We start from the raw sequence: 26,693 nt of genomic DNA, 5'->3' as shown, positions 1-26,693 counted from the left end.
GTTTTCACTAAGGTCAGGAACAAGACAAAGATGTCCACTCTTGCCACTCTTATTCAACATAGTTTTGGACGTCCTAGCCATGGCAATCAGAGAAGAAAAAGAAATAAAAGGAATACAACTTGGAAAAGAAGAAGTAAAATTGTCACTGTTTGCAAATGACATGATACTATACACAGCAAATCCTAAAGATGCCACCAGAAAACTACTAGAACTAATCAATGAATTTGGTAAGGTTGCAGGATACAAAATTAATGCACAGAAACCTCTGGCATTCCTATACACTAACAACAAAAAATCGGAAAGAGAAATTAAGGAAACAATCCCATTTACAACAAAAAGAATAAAATACCTAGGAATAAACCTACTTAAGGAGGTGAAAGACTTGTACTCAGAAAACTATAAAACACTGATGAAAGAAATCAAAGATGACATAAACAGAGAGAGAGATATACCATGTTCTTGGACTGGAAGAGTCAATATTATGAAAACGACCATACTACCCAAAGCAATCTACAGGTTCATTGAAATCCCTATCAAACTACCAATGGCACTCTTCACGGAATTAGAATAAAACATTTTACAATTCGTATGGAAACACAAGAGACCCAGAATAGCCAAAGCAATCTTGGGAAAGAAAAATGGAGCTGGAGGAATCAGGCTCCCTGACTTCAAACTATACTACAAAGCTACAGTAATCAAGACAGTATGGTAACTGGCACAAAAACAGAAACATAGATCAATGGAACAGGATAAAAAGCCCAGAGATAAACCCATGCACATATGGTCACCTTATTTTTGATAAAGGAGGCAAGAATATACCATGGAGAAAGACAGCCTCTTCAATAAGTGGTGCTGGGAAAACTGGACAGCTACATGTAAAAGAATGAAATTAGAACACTTCCTAACACCATAAACAAAAATAAACAAAATGGATTAAAGACCTAAATGTAAGGCCAGACACTATCAAACTCTTAGAGGAAAACATAGGCAGAACACTCTATGACATACATCACAGCAAGATCCTTTTTGACCCACCTCCTAGAGAAATGGAAATAAAAACAAAAATAAACAAATGGGACCTAATGAATATTAAAATCTTTTGCACAGCAAAGGAAACCATAAACAAGAAGAAAAGACAACCCTTAGAATGGGAGAAAATACTTGCAAATGAAGCAACTGACAATGGATTAATCTCCCAAATATACAAGCAGCTCATGGAACTCAATATCAAAAAACAAACAACCAATTAAAAAAATGGGTGGAAGACCTAAATAGACATTTCACCAAAGAAGACATACAGATGGCCAAGAGGCACATGAAAAGATGCTCAACATCACTAATTATTAGAGAAATGCAAATCAAAACTACAATGAGGTATCACCTCACGCCGGTCAGAATGGCCATTATCAAAAAATCTAGAAACAATAAATCCTGGAAAGGGAGTGCTGAAAAGGGAACACTCCTGCACTGCTGGGGAATGTAAATTGATACAATCACTATGGAGAACAGTATGGAGGTTCCTTAAAAAACTAAAAATAGAACTACCATACGACCCAGCAATCCCACTACTGTGCATATACCCTGAGAAAACCGTAATTCAAAAAGAGACATGTACCACAATGTTCACTGTAGCACTATTTACAATAGCAGGATATGGAAACGACCTAAATGTCCATCAACAGATGAATGGATAAAGAAGATGTGGTACATATATGCAATGGAATATTACTCAGCCATAAAAAGAAACGAAATTGAGTTATTTGTAGTGAGGTGGATGGACCTAGAGTCTGTCATACAGAGTGAAGTAAGTCAGAAAGAGAAAAACAAATACTGTATGCTAACACATACATATGGAATCTAAAGAAAAAAAGTGGTTCTGATGAACCTAGGGGCAGGACAGGAATAAGACGCAGACATAGCGAATGGACTTGCGGACACGGTGGGCATGGGGGAGAGGAAGCTGGGATGAGGTAAAAGAGTAACAGTGATATATATACACTATCACATGTAAAATAGACAGCCAGTGGGAAGCAGCTGCATAGCACAGGGAGATCAGCTCGGTGCGTTGCAACGACCTAGACGGGTGGGATAGGGAGGGTGGGAGGGAGGTTCAAGAGGTAGGGGGTATGGGGTGTATGTATGTATGTATATGGCTGATTCACCTTGTTGTGCAACAGAAACTAACGCAGTGTGTTGTGAAGTAATTATACTCCAATAAAAATGTATTTAAAAATAAAAAATAAATAAAGCAATTAATTCTGACGAAATAATTCAAAATATAGTGTAAACGTTCCTTGCAATGTGTTCTGAAACCTGGCAGGTAGTTGAAATAATAATATGTAACAAGGACAGAGAACTAGCACCCAAGAGTCACGTTTTTTTTCTAAGAGTCCAGGAAAATGTAATGGTCAGCTTAATGCTGAGTTATTTTTGGTTGTGATTTTAAATACAAATAAATATTGTGGGATTTTATTTTGACTCTTTTAACTGTATTAGTAATGCAATGGCCCCAAAGAAAAATTTTCTTGTCAAAGTATACATTAGCTTTCAAAGGAAAAAAACCTATGAAAAATTAGAATTTCAGATGGTAAAAACAAAGCATAATGGCTAAACCAAACATTCTGAAAAAGCAGAATGATTAGGGACACTGTGGATCACAAATTATTGCACTTTAATTTTTAAATGAGCTTAGACATCTGTGAAATTTAAACCCCAGAGCCAGTGATTTGTGTGGCACTATACTACAGAAGGAACAAAGCTTTGACATGCAAATTTCAGCTTTATGTTGCATCAGCCCAGGTAACCTTGCCAACAACCTTCACGCACACACTGGAAGCTGAGTGATGCCTCCCATATGCATGCATCCTTCCTTTTCCCTTCCCAGTCAAGTTGACAGCAATTCTCTGTTCATTTCCTAAACGGACTGATAAAAGTTATGCTACCCCTATACCTGTTATTAACCTCCCTTGTACTATTATTACTCATAGTTTTTCCTTTGAGATAAGCAGCTAGACACAGAAGCTGATCTTTGCATATGGTGGGCTATTACCCCAGAAAGAGAACTGCAAATGTCAACCTATTATTGGGTCATTAATGTCAGGTCATGATATTTCAGAATTTGATGTTTTTAACCTTTACAGACATTAACCCACATACAATACACTTTTGAAAAGAGTTTATTTATCCTTAGAAACAGTGGATGCATGCTCCGGGAATATTGTTCTGTAATATTAGGTACTGTATATATGGTAAGGATCATTAAGTATATTTAGGTAACCACCTCTTCAGCTTAATTTGGCCCTTCATCTATTACTTTAGAGGAATCGAAAATCATGGACGAAAGAAATGTTAAGACGTCTAATAGGAGAAATGGGGAATGAAACAGAATTTAATAGTGTTCTCTTTTATTAAAGAATTACTCCCAATTCTGACACTGTTTAGACAAAATTTGCAAAGATGATATTATCTTATTTCATTTCTTTTTCTTTGAAAGTCAAAATTGTTTCCTGTTATAAAATTCAATGAAGTCAATTTCAGTACACGACGTAGTTTTAGGGTATACCGTTAAAGTCATAATTCAAGAGGCCGAGGAAAATCTAGGATGAAAGCATTTAAGTAGGAGATTTTATACACAGCTGCAGCAATGCATGCATTGCTCTGGATACAGGCTTGTGTGATGCAGATTCAAAATATGAGAAAAAATGCAGGGCGCATGTGTATTTAAAAAATATTTGAAGTATTTTTGCTTTTTTATTTTTATTGTTTTGTCTTATGTCCCTACCTTTTAGCTTAACTGGCCACATCTTATAACAATATTTTGAAAACTAATACATGACAATGGAAAGTAAGAAAGGGAAGGATACAGTCAGAAGAAAAAACATGAATATAGTGACACACATTAACTTATGCTCCGAGGAAGGGATATTCTGCATATTTCTGTAATGAAGTGTCCACAGAAATCATCTGTTCATTGAATGACTCATTCATTTGGAGGCTATTATTTCATTACGTACTATGCACGAGCGCAGTTCCGGGCCCTACTGTGGTGGGCAGACGTTAAGATGGCTTCCATGATCCCCACATCATGTAATCTGTCCACTGGAGTGTGGACGGACCTACGCTTACTCCTATGTAACAGAATGTGGCAAAGGTGATGAGGTACCACTTCCGTGATGATGGAGCCTAAGAACGTAACTGCCGTCCTGCTAACAAACCGCCTCTACTGTCCGCTCAGTTTGCAGGCTTCAGTGAAGCAAGCAGCCTTCGGGGACAGGCTCACACGGCAAAAAGCGGAAGGTGGCCTCTGAGCAGTGGAGCGAGGAACCGAATTCTGCCAACAATTATGTGAGCTTGGAAGCTGATTCCTCCCCATTTCAGCCTTTAACGAGACTCCTAGCTGACACCTTGGTTATGACCTTGTGAGAGATCTCCAAGTAGAGGACCCAGTTAAGGCATGCTCAGACTCTTGACCCACAGAAACTGTGAGGTAATAAACGTGCCTTTTTAAAGCTGCTAAACGTGTGGTAATTGGTTATGCAACAATAGATAATAAACCTAGGGACGCCATAACGAATAAAGCCATTAATCGTTGCTGTTTTGGGGGGATTTTTGTACAGTCCATGGGGGGAGGAGCACACCGTCTAATACAGCATGATGGATGCTGGCTCTGAAGAGAAAGGTGACTAAGCCTCAACTACGGGGACACAAATCCAGAACCAAAAACTGGGTCGTGAGAAATGAGGAAAAGATCCCAGAGAAGTAGCAGCTGAGGCTTGAAGGATGAGCATGAGCTACTCAGGAGAAGGGGGGTGTGTTTTCGTGCACCATGGGGAGGGGAGAGGGGATAGCCTGGCGGAGGACATGGCATGTGAAAACACACAGTGGGGAAAAGGTGAGACAAAGTATGGCCTGATCAACAAGTCTGGGTTGTTGGAAGCGAGGCTGGGAGTAGTAAGAGATGAAGATAAAGAATAAAAACTGAAAGCAGATCATGAAAAGCCATGTGACTCATGTTTATGATGAAAGCTTTGCTTACAGTAAAATTCGAAGGGTCATATACATTATATGATTTTGCAGAATTATTGTATGTAAGGAACATATGCTCCAAAATATGTTCTAATTGCTTTGATAAAGTATAATTTTCAAGAAGTTTAAAATGTGACTTTACTACAATGTAAAATGAATGTGTGGTCAAAGATTAATTGATGAGGGAATACATGCCAAAGCTTATTTAATAAGAAAGCCAATAAAACATTTAAGTTGGGTCAAATTTTGAGAGACTTTCTGATAAGAATTTGAGTTAGATTTACATTCTCAATGGGACAAAATTATCTGCACTGGTGTAGACAGGACTCTCTGGCTTTCTATCAGTTTTCTACAAGTTGATCTCTACTGCTGCAGAGTTGTAAAAGAACCTGGTCAGTTAACTATACACCCTTCTATAATCCCTTATATCATCGGATAATTCCAGGAAGGCCCACTAGACTAGGTTCAGCGATCCACTGAAAGGTACGACACAGTCATCATTTTGCCAATTTACAAGTATTGAATAATGTTTCTTATTGTATGGCATATCACCCTCTTATTTTCACCTCTGGCTGTTTCCTAGGGATTAAATACTTGGACCACCATTTCTCCTGAAACTTGGATTTATTGATTCTTTTTCTCCTGGCACTTAAATTCACAGAGAAATTTGAACTTCTTTGCCAAATCGTTGTATCTTTATCAGAAAGTTTTACCATTTTGTACTGTCACTTTGATTTTCTAAAACCATGTGATTATCTTACCAGAGCGTGTCTAGGGAGGTGAGACTCCTTTTATTATTTTGATTGGAACATCAGATCATCTGTATTTTTATACCTGGTTCTCTTTCGTTATTGTTGTTTTGACAGAATGACAATTGTTAACATTTATTCTGCACTTATCTGTACTGGGCATCAGGACAAACATCTTACATGCCTTATCCCTGTAAAAACCTCGTAATACTCAGAAGACATTGTTACGATCGGTGTTTTACAAATGAGAAAACTTGATCCACAAAGAGGTCATTTCCTCAAGGCGACAGAGCTAATAAGCATTGGGATTAGAGGTGGACTCAAGTTGCCCAGTCCCACTTTGATTAGTGTAAAACTATCATCCAGTGATTGATTCAACGGATAGTTACAGTATTCTCACAATCTCCAGGCACGGTGCTAGACCCTGGGAATACCGTGCTAAACAAGATAAATGTTACAGTCTAGAAAACTTTCTAATGTTGTTTTAAGTTTAAATTAAAGCAAACATTGTGATTAGAAAGAAGTCTGAGCAATAAGACAAAGCCCTGTTTGTTTTCAAGTGAATTACCACCATCCAATTCCCAGAGAGATCCCAGGGAGTATCACACTGGCCTCAGGAGCCCCACCACGTACGCGCTTTAATTCTGCTCTCACAATGTTAACACTGCTTACTCACTCATCTTTTGCTTCCTAACTGTATTTTTGCCACAGTCTGGCTTTCTGTTCTTCTCAACTCGGGATCATGCTGTCTCCAGCATCCTATCAAGGATGTCAAATTGCTTTCTAAAATGTTCTATGGGCTCTGTAGGAAATCATTTACAGAAGTGTGTCTTCTTCTGAGTCACACAGATTCTATTCCCTCCAGTTTGATATGCGATACATTCTTTTAAGCCCCATGGTGTTGGGTTTCATTACTTTTCTCAGCTTCAACAAGGAGGGAGCGGTACAACATTGGCATCTGCCCTTGGCTTTGATCGGTGGCCACAAAGGTCTCGGGCCCAGGCTAATCCCCTTGTCATAGCATGTGGAACAGCAGACTGTGCTTCCAAATGCCATTCCTCCTGTGAGCCTGGGCTGTGCAGGGGTAGTAACGTCTTCTGCCCCAGTCTGGCCCTCTGACAAGTTGGTAGCATACACACTGACTGGGAGGATTGAGAGTCACCATCTTTGTTTTGTATTTCAAACAGGAAAACCAGTTCTATTTCATAAATGAATGAGAACATTTTTCCAGATGGTTAGGTCATAGGCAGTATTCGTGAGGTAGCCCCAATGGAGAGCAGGCTGGCTTTCAGCCTTTGTGCTCTGCACTCATGTGAACTCCTCCTTCTTTCCTTCCTGTGTTCTTATCTTCCTTCTTCCCTTCCTTCCTTGGCTTCTCATACTTTGGTAAAATACTGGGGAGAGGTGTATTAGGATCAACTAATTTAAGTGCTTTTACACAGAAAGTCATTTATTCCAATGCAAACCCTGACCAGTTTTAAAACTTCCTTGTTAGTGTTTCAAGTGCATTTAGGGTTCCAGCATTCAAGTGCCCCATCCCTGCCTTTACTGGCTGAACAGTGAACAGAGTTGGCATCTGGAATGGAGAGGATGTAGGTTTGTCAAATAAGACCTGGGAGCCCCTATGTTTTCATTGCCATTCATTAATTACCTAGTCACATATACTAAGACTTGCTGAACTTTGCTCACTCTTGCCATTTCTCTCTAGATCTCTACCCTTCTGCCTCTCTGCTCTCCTGTGCCTTCACAACCCTACCCTAAATTCCCATCATCCAGGGGAACATTGCTATGCCTTACATTCTTACTAAATTTACTAAATGCTTTTAGAGGATGATGACTTAGAAAGCTCTCTTTTCATTTTATTTAGGACCTGTTGCATTATATTCCTGTGGCATTCTATGTTTGTCATCAGTTTATTTCTCTCTCAGAAATATGGTTTTAGCAGCTAACTTTATAAACAACAGTGTATGTCACTATTTAAGATTGTTCTCTTTGATTCATGGAAAACATGTTCCATGTTCCAAGGGAGGTCACAAGTAAGGTACAAGTCATAAGAGTAGGGTTAGAAACAGATTGCCCATCTATCATGATCCCTGGGAAAATATTTTTGCTGGAAGTGACAGGTTGCTCTCATTCTAAACTTAGTTTAAATGTAAAGCCAAACATGCCCACACAACACGTTTTATTTCTCCCCAAACTGTCACCTTTGGCAGAGCACAGTAGATTCAGTCACCCAGGCATTGCTCTGTACAAAAAGATACTTCAGCAGAGGTCACACATTTGTCTCACAGCACTGAGGCTCCAGGGAATTGGGTTCTAAATTGTTTCTATGGGTGCTCTGGAAACTACTGTGCACATCAAATGAGAGGTCATCTCCCAAGTTCCCCGGGGAGACCACAAGAGTGTGTTTGCCTTTTGAAGGCAAAAATAAATATTTTTAAAAAGCAGTACTTTGAACATGCAGCAAAGGTGCATACCAACCATACATAAGCCAGTGGAGCTAAAACACCTCTTTCTTCATCAAATAGAGAACAAGACTATGAATTATAAGCATGCGTAGTATAGGTCAGGGCTAGGTTAGCTATGCAAATGTTAACATTTTAGAAAATATATATTCAGTATATTTTTAAAAGGAGTTTAGTTTTGTGATTTGCTCAGAACAGGATTTAAATCAAAGAACTGAGTCCAGAATTTTCATATGAGGTTTTCCTATTAAGAAAATCAATGCATAATGCCAAAGATATTTTCACATCTTCTTCCTATGATGTACAATTTCCATCATTAGTTACTATCTAATGAGGAGTACCTGACAAATGTCCACATTTCCTAGAAATATTAAGGGAATATCCAATACACCTCATCAAGTATTAAAATATCTTTTATGGTATAATCAACATACTTCTGTCACTATAGGTAAATGGTTTCATCACTTTCCCTTCATGGACTCCTTTTCTATTGCTGTAACCCATGACTGTGGACATAGAAGAGATCCCTCCTCCCTAACCACACCCTTACTGAACCACAGTTACCATGGGGGCTTGCCATGGGATCAGAAAAGGTCTGCAGTTGGCAAACAGAATCATTCAGGGGATGTAATTAAGTTGCTTGTGTGAAGCTAGGTTTGGGTAGGAACGCTTACTAATTAGGAAGCTGAATGAGAAATGCAGATAAAAGGACATTACTAAAAATCACCCATCCAAACTATGGCTCTTTTGGAAAGCAAGAAAACAGAACGAAACACAAAATTCTACCCTAACTTAGGCAAATTCCTCTGTCCCACAAAGCACAAAGACTCAAAAGCTCTGTAAGGGTTAGGCTTCAGAAGATTTATCTACATTATTTTATATTCACTTATGTAGTTAATGAGTCAAAATGGCAATAGAAAATATCTATACCTTACATAAACTTTTTTTTCAGAGATCGAGGAAAAACTATTATTGTTTCTCCCTTTGACATATGTTTCTTACAAATCACTTTCCATAGTGTCTTACATCACACTTTATTTACTATTATTTACATGAACTTATGCTTACCACACTAGCTTGGAAGTTCTTTAAGAACAAAATCTTTTTTACATTCTCTACAGTTCTTAATACAAACTGTTACATATAGCAGATATTCCATAAATACTTATGGTGTTGAATACATTTTTGAAGTATTTAGCCAAATGGAACAGCAGAAGTTTTAGAGCATTAGAGTTTCAAGTCAATAAAATTAGACAATAATTTAGTGATAATATCTATGTGTCAGCAATATGAGAAGCTAGGACAAATGAGATAAGATGACTCCTTCTCTGTAAGAACTTAAATCTAAGAGAAATGGAATCTAGAAACAGATGTGTAAACAAAGCTACTGTAATTAAGACCATTTGACATGGGAACACATTTGACAAATAGAAAATTACAACAGAATAGAGAACAGAAAGGAAGTCAGATATATAGTGATAGAAGTATTTCAATTCAGAGAAGAAATAATGGATTATTTAATGAATGGAACTTGGCAATTTACTATATGATTTGAACAAAATAACCCTACAACCCAGTATATACAAAACAAATTCCAAATGTATAAGGACTCCAGTATTAATGAATGAATTTTTTAATTAGAATAATTTTTATATTTTTTAGTAGAGACCTTGAAAAAACCCACAGCTGGGACTCTAGGTAAGCCCAAACCTAGAAGTCTAAGTTAGAAAAAGCTCCTGGAGAAAAGCACTCCTTCTAGTTAGAGAATCAGGAGGGGACCCCCTGCAGGACAGACCTCCTTGGAATTTCCCTGCTCTGGCCCAGGTGAGTGGCAGCAGTGAAGCAGCAGCTCTCCCCTCTTCCCCCGGCTGGTACCAAATGCGAACAACAGCAACTGTCCTTCAGAGAAGAGTCTTTTGACACCCCCCATCTTACACCAGTTCAGCACCAGCAATCAAATGGCCTGCCTCCCCTCTTCTCTGACATGGTTGAGACCCACTTGTGCAGGGTGGAGTGTTCAGTTCTCCCTGCCCTACAAAAGGTGAGCTCCAGTAGTGACATTACACCCCTGATGCAGAGGCAGAACTGGTGGTGGTGGCTGAATCAGCCCTGCAGGTTCTTTTCTCTCATCACTTTGCCCATGTTGGGCCACTTTGTGGGGATTGTGCAATACAGTGCAGAGGCTGAAGTCCCAACTTCTAAAAATGAACAAAAGGAATGAGAACACTGGGAAACCACAGAGGGGGAAGAAGGATCATGGAGAGGAGGAAGCAGAAGGAAGGGACCCTTTAAATCTTTGCATGAAGTCCTAGTCACCACACTAACAAAAATCAAAGAAAGCTGGAATTGGCTATATTAATAGCATACAAAGAAAGCAAATGACCAGAGATAAAGTGGGACATTTAAAATTGAGAAAGGGTTAGGTCACCAAGGAGACAAAACATTTTTATGTTTCTACCTAACACTAGAGCTGCAAAAACACAGCAGAAAAAACTAATAGAACTAAAAGAGAAACAAATTCACAATTATACTTGGAGTCTTCAATACTAATTCATAGAAGAGGTAGACAAAATCAACAAGGATGTAGAAAAGTTGAACAGCACAATCAGTTAATTGGACCTAAGTGACACTTATGCAACTCTCCACCCTCATCTGAGTCCACATTCTTTTCAAAGGCACATGGAACATTTTTTAAGATAGACCATCTCCTTGGCAAAACAAATAAATCTTATTTTTATAGAAAACTGAAGACGTATGAAGTTTGTTTTCTGACTGTAAAAGCAGTAACTGAAAAAACTGAAATATGAAAAATCACAAATTAAAAATTATAACGTATATCTAAGTAATCAAAGATGAAGTTTCAAGAGAAATTTGAAATTATTTTCTACTGAATTATAAAAAAAACTGTTGTGGGGCTTCCCTGGTGACGCAGTCGTTGAGAGTCTGCCTGCCAGTGTGGGGGACACGGGTTCGAGCCCTGGTCTGGGAGGATCCCACATGCCGCTGAGCAACTGGGCGCGTGAGCCTCAACTACTGAGCCTGCGCGTCTGGAGCCTATGCTCCGCAACAAGAGAGGCCACGATAGTGAGAGGCCCGCGCACCGCGATGAAGAGTGGCCCCTGCTTGTCACAACTAGAGAAAGCCCTCGCGCAGAGACGAAGACCCAGCACAGCCGTAAGTAAATAAATTAATTAATTAAATTAAAAAAAAAAACTGTTGTGAATACATCAAACTAAAAATCTTCTGCACAGTAAAGAAATGATCAAAAAAAAATGAAAAGGCAACCTCTGGAATGGAAGAAAATATTTACAAATCATATATCTGATAAAGGGTTAATATCCGCAATATATAAGGAACACATAGGACTCCATAGCAATCAATAAACAAATTAAAAGGTGGGCAGACATTTTTGTAGACATTTTTCCAAAGAAGATATTCAAATGGCTAACAGGTACATGAAAAGGTGCTCAATGTCACTAATCAGAGAAATGCAAATCAAATGCACAATGAGGTATCACTCCACAACTGTTAGAATGGCTATCATCAAAAAGATAAGAGATAACAAGTGCCTGCAAGGATGTGGAGAAAAAGCAACCCTTAGTACACTGTTGGTAGGAACGTAAATTGGTACAGCCACTATGGAAAACAGCGTGGAGGTTTCTCAAGAAGTTAAAAACAGGACTACTGCATGAGCCAGCAATGCTACTTCTGGGTATCCATACAAAAAAAAAAAAGAAATCACTAATTGTTCATAATAGCTAAGGTATGGAAACAACCCAAATGACCATTGACAGATGAATAAAGAAAATGTGGTATATATATATATATATATATATATATATATATATATATATATATATATATATATATATATATATACACACACACACACACACACACACACACACACACAATGGATTATAATTTAGCCATAAAAAAGAAGGAAATCCGGTCATTTGTGGCAACATGGATGGACCTTGAGGGCATTATGCTAAGTTAAATAAAACAAAGACAAATACTGCATGGTATTATTTATATCTGCCATCTTAAAGAAAAAAAAAAAAAAGGCACGCTCAGACAGAAAGTAGAAAAGTGGTTGCTAGGGGCTCAGGGGTGGAAGAAATAGGGAGTGGTTTGGCAAAAGTGTACAATAAGAAAAAGAAAAAAGGTTAACATATGATTTATTTCACTTATATGTGGAATCTAAAAAAAAAAAAAAAAAACTCAGAAAGAAGAGATTGGTGATTGCCAGGGGCAGGGGGTTAGGAGTGGAGGAAATGGGTGATGCTGGTCAAAGAATATAAACGTCCAATTATAAGATGAATAAATTCTGGGGATCTAATGTACAACGTGGTGTCTATAGTTAATAATAATGTATTGTATATTTGAACATTGCTAAGAGAGTAGATCTTAAAATTTCCTACTTAAAAATAATGTTTAACTGTGTGAGGTAATGGTATGTTAACTAATCTTCTTGCGGTAATCATTTCACAATATATACATGTATAAAATCATCACACTGTACACCTTAAACTTACACAATATTACATGTCAATCATATCTCAGTAGAGCTGGGAGAGAAAAGAATAGCAAAAAGCTGTTAAAACTAACATAAATATCTAGTTTACAGCTAAACTGCTTAGTGAGACTTTAACATTAAAAGCTTACGTTACAAAAGAAAAATCAGTAATTTAAGTTTAGATTAAGAAACTCGAAAAGGAAGCGCAAAACTGTGCCTAAACCAAGCAGAATGAAGGGAATAATAAAGAGGAGAAATTAATAAAATTAAAAACAAAAATAGAAAAAAATCACTGAAATATAAGATTCTTCAAAATCAGTCAGTTGATAATTGAAATTGATAAATCTCCAGCTGGTTTGACCATATAGTAAAAGGAGGAAGGGAAGATGCAGTTGTGGATATTGACAAATGAGTGGATATCACTACTCACCATATAGAAATTAAAGAATAACAGATTATTGTGTATCACTCTATGCCCATAAATTTAACTGAGATGAAACTGACAAATTCCTTAAAAGGAAACAAATAGGCAAGACTCAGAAGAAACAGATAAGCAATGCTATTGAAAAATAGTGAAAATAGTAAAACGTTCTAAAAAAGAGATCTAACTTCATGCTCACATCATTTTGCTGGTTCACTCTACAAAATATTTAAGGAAGAAACGAATTCTAGACAGTCTCTTCCAGAAATTAGAAGAGGGAATTCTATTTTATGAGGCTACCATAAATTCATAAAAAGACAGAGAGAAAATAAAATTTCACACCAATATACTTTATGGACAAAGGCATGAAAATCCTCACCAAAATGTTAGCAAGTCAAATCCAGCAACACATAAGAATAATGAGAACCAAGTCCTGTTCAACCTTTGAAAATCAAGGTAATACCATATTATCAGACAAGAGAAAAGCATATTATACCAATAGATGCAAAAAATAACAACACACACTGTAATATTCAAGACTCATTCATGATAAACTATCAGCAAACTAGACATAGAAGGGCTTCCTTAAACTATTAAGGGACATTTAAAAAACAATCCATAGCAAAGTCACACCTAATGGTTAAAGACTGAATGCATTCCGCCTATGATTGGTAGCCAGGCAAGAATGTTTGCCCATACCAGTCCTATCCGATACCACGGTGAAAATTCTACCAAATTCAATAAGAAAAATAAAATCACTTGGACTGGAAAAAAAGAATTAAGAATATCCTTATTTGCAGAATACATGATTGTCTTTAAGACAAGGAATTTACCAAAATTTCTTTTAACTGTAAATAAATAAAGGAAGTTCGCTGGGTAAATATGTCAATTCTAGCCAAAATGATCTTTACATAAACATAACCTCAGCTGTATTCTATGTATAGATACTCTTACAGTAAACTTTATATGAATAAAGGACTCAAATAGCCAAAATAATTTTTAAAAAGAAGAATCAAGTTGGAGTACAAACAATACCTGATTTTAAGATATACTCTAAAGCTTGAATAATTAACTAAATGGCTAAAGGAAGGATCAACGAACTATTGCCCAAAGTCAGTTCAACATTGTTTGTGTAAATAAAGTTTTATTAGAACAAAGCCATGCCCTGCCATTTACATATTGTCAATGCTGCTTTTCAGGTACAACAATAGAGTTGAAGGGAATTGTGAGAGTGACCTCTATTACCAATAGAAATATATGCCTCTTTCAAATCTTGGGCTTTATTAAACTTCAACTACATGTGTTAAAAATATATTCCTCGTTTGAAGAATCAGTTTTTAGCTTTTATATACATCTTTTAATACATACATGTATGTAATAAAATATATAAAAGCATTAATCTGTGTTACAAAAGAGGTGATTATGCCTTTTAAAATTAAGGCTTAATTCTCCAACGTTTAAAAGTTTGTAAGATAAAAGAAGGTAGAAGTACACCCAAACATCACCATGAAATTCCGGTGGTCATAGATACGCATATTTCAATTGGTGCAGAGCATCCCTATACTTTTCCACGCTCAGAGTAATATACTTGTGTATTCATAAACACACTCACAAGCTGTTTTCTTTACAAAAAAGGTTTTATGCCCATATTATTATACATTTTTTCTTGAAGATGTATTATAGATACCACTCTATAATACAATTATATAAACTCTATATCAATTATATAAACCAATTAGGTTGGTTTATATAATTAGTATATTTGGTCTTCTTCCTAAATCTTCTAATGTTCCTATTAACAATATATTATTTTTTTGTTGACTTTCTAATTATCTTGCTTTTCCCACCTGTATTAACCAGGTTTACACTGAAATTGCCTTCTTTGCCTCTTATAATTTGGAATTTCTGAATATATCTCTACTGTAGTGATTTTCTACCTGTAACATTTAAATGCCTTTAAAAATAGTGTATACAAGCCCTCATATGATCATAATTGCACATTTAATTTTCCTCACACCTTTCGTCCTACTTCCAGTGTTTGAGATAACTTGCAACTTTAGATACATTCTTATTCAGGGTTTTTAATAATATCATAGGATAATAACATGCATACAATTCTATTCCATTATGAATATACAGAATGAGAGAATCTTATACTTTACTACATTATCTTCAAAAGAAATCACAAGACAACTGTATATGTTAAAAGTTGAGCTAGACCTAGAATAACTGAACTGAGTAAAGCTTGGCATTAAGCATACTTCCACTTTTATCTTCCACTGACTTTAATTCTGGTTCTCAGCTATGTGACATGACACCCAATATCCACATTTAGAGTATTTTTCACTATTTCATTTAACAAGAAAATAAAAGATATTGAATATATATCATGCACTGTGCCAAGTGGAAAAAAACTGAAAATGGTGTTTGATCTCACAAAACTACCAGTTTAATGTGGCAAAAAAATAAATTGGTTGTCAAATGTAATAGAATGAAGTAAGTGCTGCGATGGGCAAAATATTGAGTGCTACAAAAGCACATAAAAAAGGAAACCTATTCTCCCTCTCCGAGGAAAAGATATCAAGGAGTATTATATTGCCTGATATTAGGGTATACTACACATGGATATAAAAAAAGAAAACAATTGTGGAGATAAAGATACAGTTGTGAAATAGAGTAATAGAATGACAATTCATTGTGACAGGAAGATTACAGAAAATGGGGAGCAGGAAGGTAAGAGTCCAGAATGATGAGAAGCATTTTAAGTATAAAAAGCTTCAAAAGTCTTGCTAAGGGCTTCCCTGGTGGCGCAGTGGTTGAGAATCTGCCTGCTAATGCAGGGGACACGGGTTCGAGCCCTGGGCTGGGAAGATCCCACATGCTGTGGAGCAACTGGGCCCGTGAGCCACAATTACTGAGCCTGCGCGTCTGGAGCCTGTGCTCTGCGACAAGAGAGGCCGCGACAGTGAGAGGCCTGCGCACCGCGATGAAGAGTGGCCCCCGCTTGCCACAACTGGAGAGAGCCCTCGCACAGAAACGAAGACCTAACACAGCCATAAATAAATAAATAAATAAATAAATTTAATACTTGCTACTCTAACTAGCTCCTCTGACATCTCTCTGTATTCACTATATAAAAAAAAAAATTCTGATATAAATCATACCAATGTTTTAAAAAAAAAAAAAAAAAAAAAAAAGTCTTGCTAAAATTTTGGACCTTACTCTCAGGACAATGTTATTCTAAGTCTGATTAAATCAGAGCTTTAACATATTATTCTTAATAGCAGGCAAAATCCCCTCATTTTTAAAAAGCATGCAAAGTCTATATACACATTGACAAAAAAGGACAGGTTGAAGTCACGAATTAGTGACCCTAGTTGAAGCTAGTATGCAGCTCAGTGAAACATCAACATAACCTAGCTTTCAAAAAAAGCAAGTAAACCAGGTCACATTTGAATGCAGGAGGGCAGTTTATGGTTTTATTTTCAATGGTGCTCAGAGTAGATAGCAATTTACTGTAACTATGCTTCATAATGAAGGTAATCATTTGTTTTAGAGACATATAACAAACGATGTAAAAAGTTTTATTGAATTGTTTAATAAATCGTTTCACAAGGGTGTTGTTTTCATACTTATTTCTTAAAGTTGACAAAGAACCTTAAGCATATTGTTCCAGCTAAGCCAAAGAAAACACAACTATTATTCAGTGTCCTTCTCAGTGACGGACATAAAATTACATTTTTAATTTTGAAATGGAACTAAAGTTGAATAAATATTTAATGGCTATATGGTCATATTCAGAGTAAATTATACTTGAAAACAGAATTTATGAGTTTGTTTTTGGCCACTAGGGCATTATGTTCCCATGAAGCTATCTGACAAAAAATAATTCATCTCAACCATAAAAGTTACTTTACAAAATTGTAGATAAGTTTATTATATTATGCATGTTTTCTTAAAATAGAGGTAATTGGAGTATACACAACAATTTCTGTTGTAATGAAGTATTAGCAACCCAATTTTACAATGACTACCCTGGGCATTACACTGTCATTGCCTAGATCTTCATGCACAGATCCTTAAGGATTAGTTTTTTTTTTTATTATCTTGTCTGAAAATGATCCTATTTTTTAGTTATTTTTTCATGTTACTGTTATGTGAAGACATGAGTGTATTATCATTATATCTTAAAATTAAGGCCTTTTAGAGTAACCTTTGTTAGAACACATCTGAAAAAAATTAAGGATGTGGCCAGGGCTATGCTTCTCTGCTGGATTCCTGTTGGTCAGAGTTGATAGCACCTGATAAATTCTTCATAAATATGTTCACCACTAATGAATGAATATCAAATTCTTCATGCGTATTAGCCTACAATTGAATTCCGTTATTCAAGGTAGTTGTGGTCTATTAAGTCACAGAAAACACTGAATTAGCAGGTATTGAACCACTGCTTGTAGGGGAAATACAGAATCAGGTTCCTGTGAACCTTTGTTCACAACATTTTCATCAAATGATTAATATATAACCTTGTTGTGTATATGTTTCTGTTTATAGACATTGTATTTACTAGATTGATTCATTAACATTGAACTCATAGCCAACAGCACTATAACTCAAGCTTGAATAAAGAATAAAGCTTATCAAACACACACATTTTTCACCATAAGGTGTATCAGAGCCTTCTCGTACATAGGAACAGTGGGCAGTTTTCAGCACTACAATTGGGAGCCATTTTGAACAAAGTTACCAAAACAAAAAAAGGCATAAAAATGCTGTAAATTGAGAGCTACAAAGAAAAAAAACCTGCCAAATTTTTTTTAGAAGATTGAAATAAAAGGAAAGATATACTATGTTCGTGGAATGTAAGCGTCAATGTTGTTAAGATTTCTCCCCAAATTGGTCTATAGAATTAGTGCAATTCACATTCTAGAAAGCTTTCTTTCTGTAAAAATTGAGATAATTCTAGGAGTTACATGAAAGTGCAAAGTACCTAGCCACATACAAAATCTGGGTGAAAGAAAACCCAGAAGACCAAAGTTGGAGGACTCATACTTCCTGATTTCAGACTTTCTATAAAGCTACAGTAATCAGGAGTGTGGTGATCAAGAAAGGATGTATAAATCAATGGAAGAGACTCACTGATGTATAATTCAAATGATTTTTGCCAAAGGAGCCTCGATAAATTAATGAGGAAAAAATATAATTTTACTAGTATGATTAATAGGAAAAGATACTTTTGTAAATTGTAAGATAAGATATTGGAAAAATTAACCTTAAGTGTAATTTTCAAATAGGCAGTAATAAAATAATTTCCAGTTATATTTAGCAGAATGATAACTGGACAAGTACACTGTTTCTCATCATTCAGCCCATAGAATCTACTAGTTTATTTCTGATATTCTTGTTTCAGACCTAGACTACTTCAGAGAGCACAGCTTGTATATTTCTCAAGCCCAGAGATAATTTGAACAAACACAAGAGGCTGAGACCTACTAGTCTTGAAGAAAAACTTTCCGTGTGTTGAAAACACAAGTTGGGAGGTATCAGAAATTTTGTGCTGTGCGAGAATACAGGGTAAATACATAACTTTATTGTATATGTAAATACATATCAAATAAATACAGGGTAAATACATATCAGTAAATACATATCTGATAGGTGGTACATATACAGGATTTACCTCTGCCCTTTGATCGCTGATATTTGTTATTTTTGTAAAACTTTCGAAGGCACTTATAAGCTTAAAATGGGCAATTTTTGAACAGGTTTTCCTGTGTCCAAATTATAGATTCTCAGAAATGACTGTTAAATTTAATGAGGTACCGGTTACTCAATAATTCTAGTTGACCAATTTGTTGTAACTGTTTACAGCAATATGAAACATCTGTAGTTTCAACATAAGGAATTTCCTGCATTCTTTTTGTTAATTAGTGCTATCTTTTGGTAAACTGACTTTTAGTATTACTCTTAGTAGGGCTAATATCTAGATTGAAAAGGGAGAGATGAAAATCTAGTCTCTTGTTTATACAGATACTCGTTACCATGTCTATTACTGAAAGCATTGGGCGAATGAGAAGAATGATTGAATAAACATGTGTATCAAATAAAATTTCTTAACATTTCTTATTTTTACTGTAAGAAGCATATTTCCCCAACCAAAAAGACTTAAAACAGTTATTAGTCTCAACTTATTTTTGCTATTTATCTAAAAGCAGTCTACAGAGGATGGGTGGTTCCTACATACATAAGTTTGGGTAAGTGTAATGTTAACATCTACTAGCAAAATGTTCAGCAACCTATTAAAATACAACCCTAAGTGGAACAAATCCTCTGTTAAGGCATATTTGTTTCAAAATAATCACGTCTCCAGAATTGGATGTCTTTTTTACCCTGGTTTGTATGTGTGCAAGTGCATTATCAGAACATATGGATGTGTTTTGGAACTAAGAACTAAAATTAATAAGCAAACGGGAAATAGATAAATATTCAGTAACCACTGAGGGACAAATAGATCTGGATTATGTGAAAATGTTGGCTCTCTATTAAAGGAGTTATAACAAGTATAAAAGGCACTGAACTTTATATACTTTCTGAGGAATTACAAGTAAGAAACATAGATAACAGATTGGTTCACTGCCAAAGAGAAATCATTTTCTGGAAATAGAATTTCTATTACCATTCAAATACCCACCAAATAGAGCAAACCTAAAAATTTCTTCCCATGGGTTAACCGGTGACAGAATCGTCTTGAGGTGGAACTGAGGCAACATCAATTCAATCAAAATATTCCTTTGTTCTCCACCCCACCCTTATCAGAGACCATTTACTCTAAGAGTAACTTAGCAATAGGATCTTGACAAATTGCATTGGTTTGGTAATCTAACACCTCTTCAGTAGCCTTAGATGAAATGAATAACAAACTAAATTATGTCTGCACCATTATTATAGACAGTAGATAATGCTGATATCATGAACAGATTTGATAGAAAAATATGAAAATAAGAGTAATTTTTTCTAAAAGCAGTATGTTCCAAGTGTTCATACACTGATGTTAAAAGTACTTGCTTTCTGCTAGCAAGATTGGAAAAAGACACATACCCAAAGATATTTTGTGCATGGTAGTCCCCAACTGTTTTGGGGAAAGTTATCCCTCATTAGCTTATACAATTATCAGTTACTTCTAAGAGTTAAAGGGATTTAAATGTGGTATCTAAAATATGAGAGGAAAGTCCAAACATTTGGTTTTTTCACCTCACCCACATAATCTGCCGACTAATTCAGTCTTAAGGACAGAACTATTGCTAGGCACAGGGTTTTTAAGGCTGAAAGTGACATGAACCATATTTTTAACTTTTAAAATTGAAATATCATATTCATACAGAAAAGTGAGCAAAATTTGAAACTGTCCATAACTATGTAGCTGACACTAGATCAAGGAAGACATGGTGGTCTGCCTTGGTTTTTTCCTGATTTCAGTAGGAAATTTTTGTATTTTAACTATTACGTAACATGTTAACTTCTAGTGTCAAGTTTATGCTGTTCTTATTTTTTAAGTTGGAAAGTTTCCTTTTTTGTCCTATCTCCTTGAAGAATTGTCCTCAGTGTTACTTCTTCCATAAGTATTTGGAAGACTTCATTATTGAAGCTGCTGAGCCTGTAGTCTTCTCTGTGGGGATTATTTTAATTACCAATTCAATTTCGATAACAGAATGTAGACTATTCAGTTATACTATTCTAAGTTTGCTATGTTGAATTTTTCTAGGCATTTGTTCATTTCAAAGTTTTCAAATCTATTGGCAAAAAATGGAGTCACGCGGTTCACTTATGGGCAAATATTATAAAATATGCAATGTCTCATTTTTTGTTCATGATATTAGTAATTTGTACCTTCTGTCTCTCTCATTAGCTCTTGTCAGGGGCTCAGTTTTATTCTTTCCACAAAGAAGCAATTATTTTCTTTTTCAATTGAACGTACTTCTGTTTTATAAATTTCTGCTTTTATTATTTTACTTGCTTTTTTGCATTTAATTTGCAGGTATTTTAAAGCTTTTCTAGGTGCAGATTGTTTCCTAACCTTTCTTCTTCATTAGTGTATGCATTTAAAGCTACACATTTTCCCCTGAGCACAGCTATAGCTGTGTCCCACATGTTCTTATTGTCATTCAATTCAAAATATTGTTTAATTTTCTTTAATTTCTCATTTAACCTACAGGATAATTATATAAGTTAACTTATATAATGAGAACTTATATAATTAAAAGGTAAATATTTTTCCTACTTACTTTTTGTTACCAATTTCTACCTTATTTATGCCGTATTCATATAATATGTCCTATCCTTGAGAATTTATTGACATTATTTTGTGGTCTTGTGTATGTTTGGTTGCAGTGTGTGTGTACAGCCATGCTCAAGAGCAAACCCAAAGAACCACAGAAACACTTACAAAAAAATTAGATAATTAGGTGTGAAGGTATTCTCCTCCAAAAGACAAACTGGAAATGAGATAGGGAAAACCAACAGCAATCACAGAACCGTGGGTTATCTTCAGGTGTATGGGGGAAAACTGAGGAAGGCAACAGGGCATCTGAAGGACGTGGTGAACCTAGGCACTGTGCCCAACTCTTAAAGGCCACCTGCAATTTCTAACCAACATGCTTCACTTCCTCCCTGAAGCCAGTGCGGAGATGCTCTGGGGTAGGGGTCTGTCAAGATGGATTCTTCTGTAACACAGCATAGTCATAGGGGTGACATTGCATCACTGTCACCATTTTGTTTGTTTGAAGTCACAGGTCCTGTCTACCTTCAAAGGGAGAAGATTACACAGAAACATAAGCACCAGCGAGGCAGCTTAGAGTGTGTCTGCCACAGTCAGGGTCGGGCAATTGACCCTCATCCAACCTGTCGTTAAGTAAAATGGTTCTTTATGAAAGCAGGTCTCTCTGGATAATGCAGATTATTACTTCCAGGGTATAACACTCTACCGATCCTAAATCTGTGTCTAATTTGTGTCCCTCACAACCATGAAGAAGTTTAAAACTCTGCTTAGCTTCTCAGTCTCTGGGATTCCATTCTTAATTTTTACCCTATTCTCCTTGGCTTCTATGCAGCTAACCCAGTTAGTCACAGTTAGTGATTCTCTGTTTAGCCCATTTTTCCCCCTAAGGCTTTGTAGAAAGCATATTTACATTATTCCATTAACTTAAGTTTGTACACCGTGTGAAACATGTTTGAATGAAATACACATTGTGATCATTTGTAAGGTAATGGACCCTAGTTCCTTCCCACTAAGGTGTTTTTGTCTCAATCTATGACTTGTTACTGCCTAAGCTGTATTTGACTGTTATCTGCCAGTCATTCTGTTCAAATGATCATATTAAGTATGCTCTGAAAAATAGATGAGGTAAAACACATGGCATTAATGCTAATAGGAAGCTCCTTTCCAACTTTGTTGGCCTCCTGGCCCAAACTCCTTCACTCTAAAAGACAGATAGAGAATGACACATCTATTTTCTTTATTACATCAGGTCTTAACCCACCATTAATATCAATTGAATAAAAATCTATTTTAAAACTTCCCCCAAATGTCACATTATTCAAATAGATCATGCTGTCACAAAATGCAGTATCTATTAAAGGAATAAAAGTAAAACACAAATGCCCTGTGTTGACATTTCACTGCAGGGCATCTCCACTAATAAGATTCTGGCTCCAGTTCTAGTTCTAATGCACTTGTGAAACACTAGAAACCAAATATAAATCAAATGTTATAAAGCAGCTCCAAGCTCCATGGCAGCAGAAGAACCTAAAGAAAACAAGGCAGTGGAAGGAAAAAGGCAGGGAAGTTCTGCTTCTCCTCCCCTGAAAAATAGGCATTTTTCTTTCCTTATTCCTTGTTATGTTTATTGTATTAAAACTGTAAATTTGGGAAAGGAAATACCTGACTACAAATACTGTACATACAGTAAAGCCTCAAGAGGTATTTTTATTTGTGTATATTTATATATATATATATATATATACACACACACACATCTCACACCATTTACAACACTACAACAATAAATGTCTCATGAGGATGTGTGCTTGCACACGCACATACAATTTTACTTGATATACACACCATGTTGTCTTATGTTTTATGTAATATTTGATCATATGCTGTTTTCCTTTTTTAATGTGTTCACAATTGCATTCGACTGGTTAGAGGGATTTTCCATCTAACCATTATTTCCCTTCCAAATTCCCCATCTGAATCAGTAACTTTACTATATCTTACAAAAGGGATGATAAAAATACTGTCTTTGATTGCCTTACTCCTTTGGTTTTCTTTCACCAGTGAATAAGTTTTGTCTTTTAAATTACGTTCTCTTTTGATTAAAAGTAGATGTACGGAAAGGCAACTATAGGAAGAAAACTTCCAGTTGAACTAATATGGAACCCATTTGCTAATTGTGGGGTGAAAAAGTTTTTTTTAATTAAAAAAATGTACACATACAGACAACATTGTAAAGTATTACAACCATTTCTCAAACATCCATAGATTTTCTTATGTTTCTTTATTAGCTTATTGGCAATCATTGATATATCATTTATTCATTTAGAATTGCCTTCCATAATCTCTTCCCATTTCCTATTTAAAATTGGTAATTTTATACTTACATTAAGTTGCATTAACATTTCCCTTTGCTTTTACAGAAATTTGCTAAATGTTAAGTTAAATAGCTTCAGAAAGAAGCCAATATTTGAGCAACGTATACACTGAAAAATACTGTATTAGAAAAGTTTGATTTTTTCCTCTGGAAATCATTTAGTCTTACATAAATATGGGTGTGTTAAGTTCCAAAGTGTCTTTCTGCACAATGATTTCATACATATTAGACATTTATAGTCACCAATGGAAAGCCACAGGACACAGTTTTATGTTCGAATAATGTTATTTGACTTGCTAAATGAAATGAATATCCAAGTTGTATTTTTCAAAGGAGCATATGACAGCTTTTCTGAGGAAGACTGGGGAATTTTACTTCTTTATCTGATGAGGCATTTTCCATTATTTCTGGGGAATAGAATTCTACAAAGGGGTGAAAGTTAAATATCAGCTTCCTTGCATTGTCCAAACCTTTATTAAAATTTAATGAGTCTTTTTCAATATTTACATAAAGTACTTTATTATCAAATGTTTAATGTCATGAATTAATGTCTTTTTAATATGAAAGTAGTCAAGTTTTTCCATTGACCTGTACATCATTCTGCTCACTGATATAATTAGTGGTACTTAAACATTATCTCCCTTAATCAATTCTTTAAAGCTAGCAGGAATCATCAGTTTTATATCCTTCTCATTTAGATGAGTAATGTATACTCTGCAGAGATTTTTTTTGTCCCATTTAGGTGAAAATATGTTTTTAATATATTTAGAGACAATGACCCATTCACCTTACCAATGACTAACCAATGTCAATATTTACTATACTAAATTCCTTATTACAATGTAGGAATTTTTCTTTTCTTTTTTTTTTTTTTTTTTTTTGCAGAGTTTGGCCTCTAAAGCAGTTAAGCTTTCAATTACCTATGCAGTATGTGAGATACTGATTGGAAAGATTACATGATTCTAAATCATTTTTCATTCTCATTTTCTATGATGTTAACAAAATTAGAAAATAGAAGACTAAACAAGAAAAAAGAAAATAATTATTTGACAGAAAGATAACTGGTATTCATTAGCCACTCACCTATTTTTTCATTTAATAATATATCATAGAATTGTTATTTTAATAAATCATTTAATTACTTTTACATTTTAATGAAGGTGTTTACCATGTTGCTGTAATATTCTGATGGTCATTTTGTTACACAAATGATATTACGTAAGAATTGAGATCAGTTTTGGAAACTTGAGATAGTTCCCAGTAATTTTTGTTATTTCAACTACTTTGACAACTGAAATTTAAGTTCTAAGGATTAAACGTTTAGCTTTTAATTCAAATAAATATAAATGTCTTTAAGCAAAGAACATCTAATCTCAAGGAAGCTGGTTTTGAAGTCTCATATTAATTAAATCAAGTAATAAGGTAGGAATGAAGATGGATGTTATGTAATAGATCTTCTACCAAGAAAACATAAGAATGCTATAAACAGATGGGAAGAAAAAGAAAAAGGAACTAAATCATGGTTTCCTAAAGTGGCCCAACCCATCCCACTAATTTCCTATGGCTTATGTGCAGATGTTTTTAGACTTGGAAATTCAGTGGGGAGTTGGAGACAAGGCAAGAGGAATGGAAAAGCAGCAGAGGCTCTGGTTCAGGATGTAGTGGTACAGAATGTCAGGCAAGGAGCCCAGGCCTGTGCAGAGGGTGCTCCCAGAGACTTGCTTGGATGAGCAGGGCCTACTGAAGACTTAGAGAACAAACAGCACGTAAAACAGTGCAGTAGTGTGCAGTAATGACAGTACATTAGTGTTACAGAGGGTTAAAACAGGATTCTTCCTGTCTCATTTTCAACTTCGGAATGAAGAGTAGATACTACATTCCAGAGAGAGTTAGATAAGCCACATTGCAGTTTCCAAGAAGGGGCTTAGAAGTAATTTAGAAAACTCATCCACATTGAATTGTTGAGATTTGGGAGAATCTCTGAAGAGAGTTTCTGGGGAGAGCTTCACCCTCCTACCCACCAATGTACAAGAGTGGCTAAGAGCTAGCTCTTATTTCTAATTTCAGTTAGACTTCAACTGGGTATTCCAAAAAAAAAAACTTGACATGAATTCTAGCCTTAGTATGTAGATAAGATTGATTCATGTATGGAAATCTAGAGGGAGAGGAATAAGCAGGTTATTTGCTCTGGCTGCATCCCAGAGGGCAGTTGCTGTTGCAATGGATTTGGCTTGTTTTCCAGAGTTTGAGTCTAGGATGGCATAACCATCTCCCATCCAAAAGATTTGGGTCCCACAAGTGAAAGCGAGCATGAGAATTACATGAGAGCCTCCCCAAATGGGCCACTGAGAGAGGTGATGTGACCCGAGACACTGTTGAATTTCTGAGGCAGAGGTGCAGAGGCAGTAAATCACCAAGCCAGTGAGGAATGCTTTGCCCAAGCCAAGGGAGGGCCCCAAAACTGAAAAATCTGTTGAGACCACAAGTTCCTTTTAAGAGGAAAAACTCAAGCTCTAAGAACCTGCCAGGCTCAGTCATTTTAGGATAATTCAGGTAAGAACATTCATCACTGGCATCTCTTTAACTTTTTATTTTATGTTGCAGTAGAGTTGATTAACAGTGTTGTGTAGTTTCAGGTATACAGCAAAGTGATTCAGTTATATATATGTACACATGTATCTATTCTTTTTCAAATTCTGTCTCTTTCTTGTTCTAATCTCATACCAGGTACCAATTGTTAGTAAGATGAGAAACTTGAGTCCAAGTATTAGGCAAAGAAGAAGGGAAAAAAACAGGGCAGACTATTCTAAGCACTGGACAGAGTCTGTTTTCCACTTAACTTCACTGAGTTTTATTATCCTCCAA

General features: G+C 35.7%; 1 protein-coding gene across 1 annotated transcript in view; it reads right to left on the bottom strand.

Moving 5' to 3' along the window:
* Nucleotides 1-26,693, bottom strand: part of GPC5 (glypican 5) — a gene marked incomplete at its 5' end in the record, with an annotated part of 1,368,327 nt that overhangs the window by 583,137 nt on the left and 758,497 nt on the right. The gene's annotated exons all lie outside the window — the stretch shown is intronic.

This window comes from Balaenoptera borealis (assembly GCF_965194805.1).
Source record: "Balaenoptera borealis genome assembly, chromosome: 18".
NCBI classification, from domain to species: domain Eukaryota; kingdom Metazoa; phylum Chordata; class Mammalia; order Artiodactyla; family Balaenopteridae; genus Balaenoptera; species Balaenoptera borealis.
This window is presented reverse-complemented; position numbering and strand designations above follow the sequence as displayed.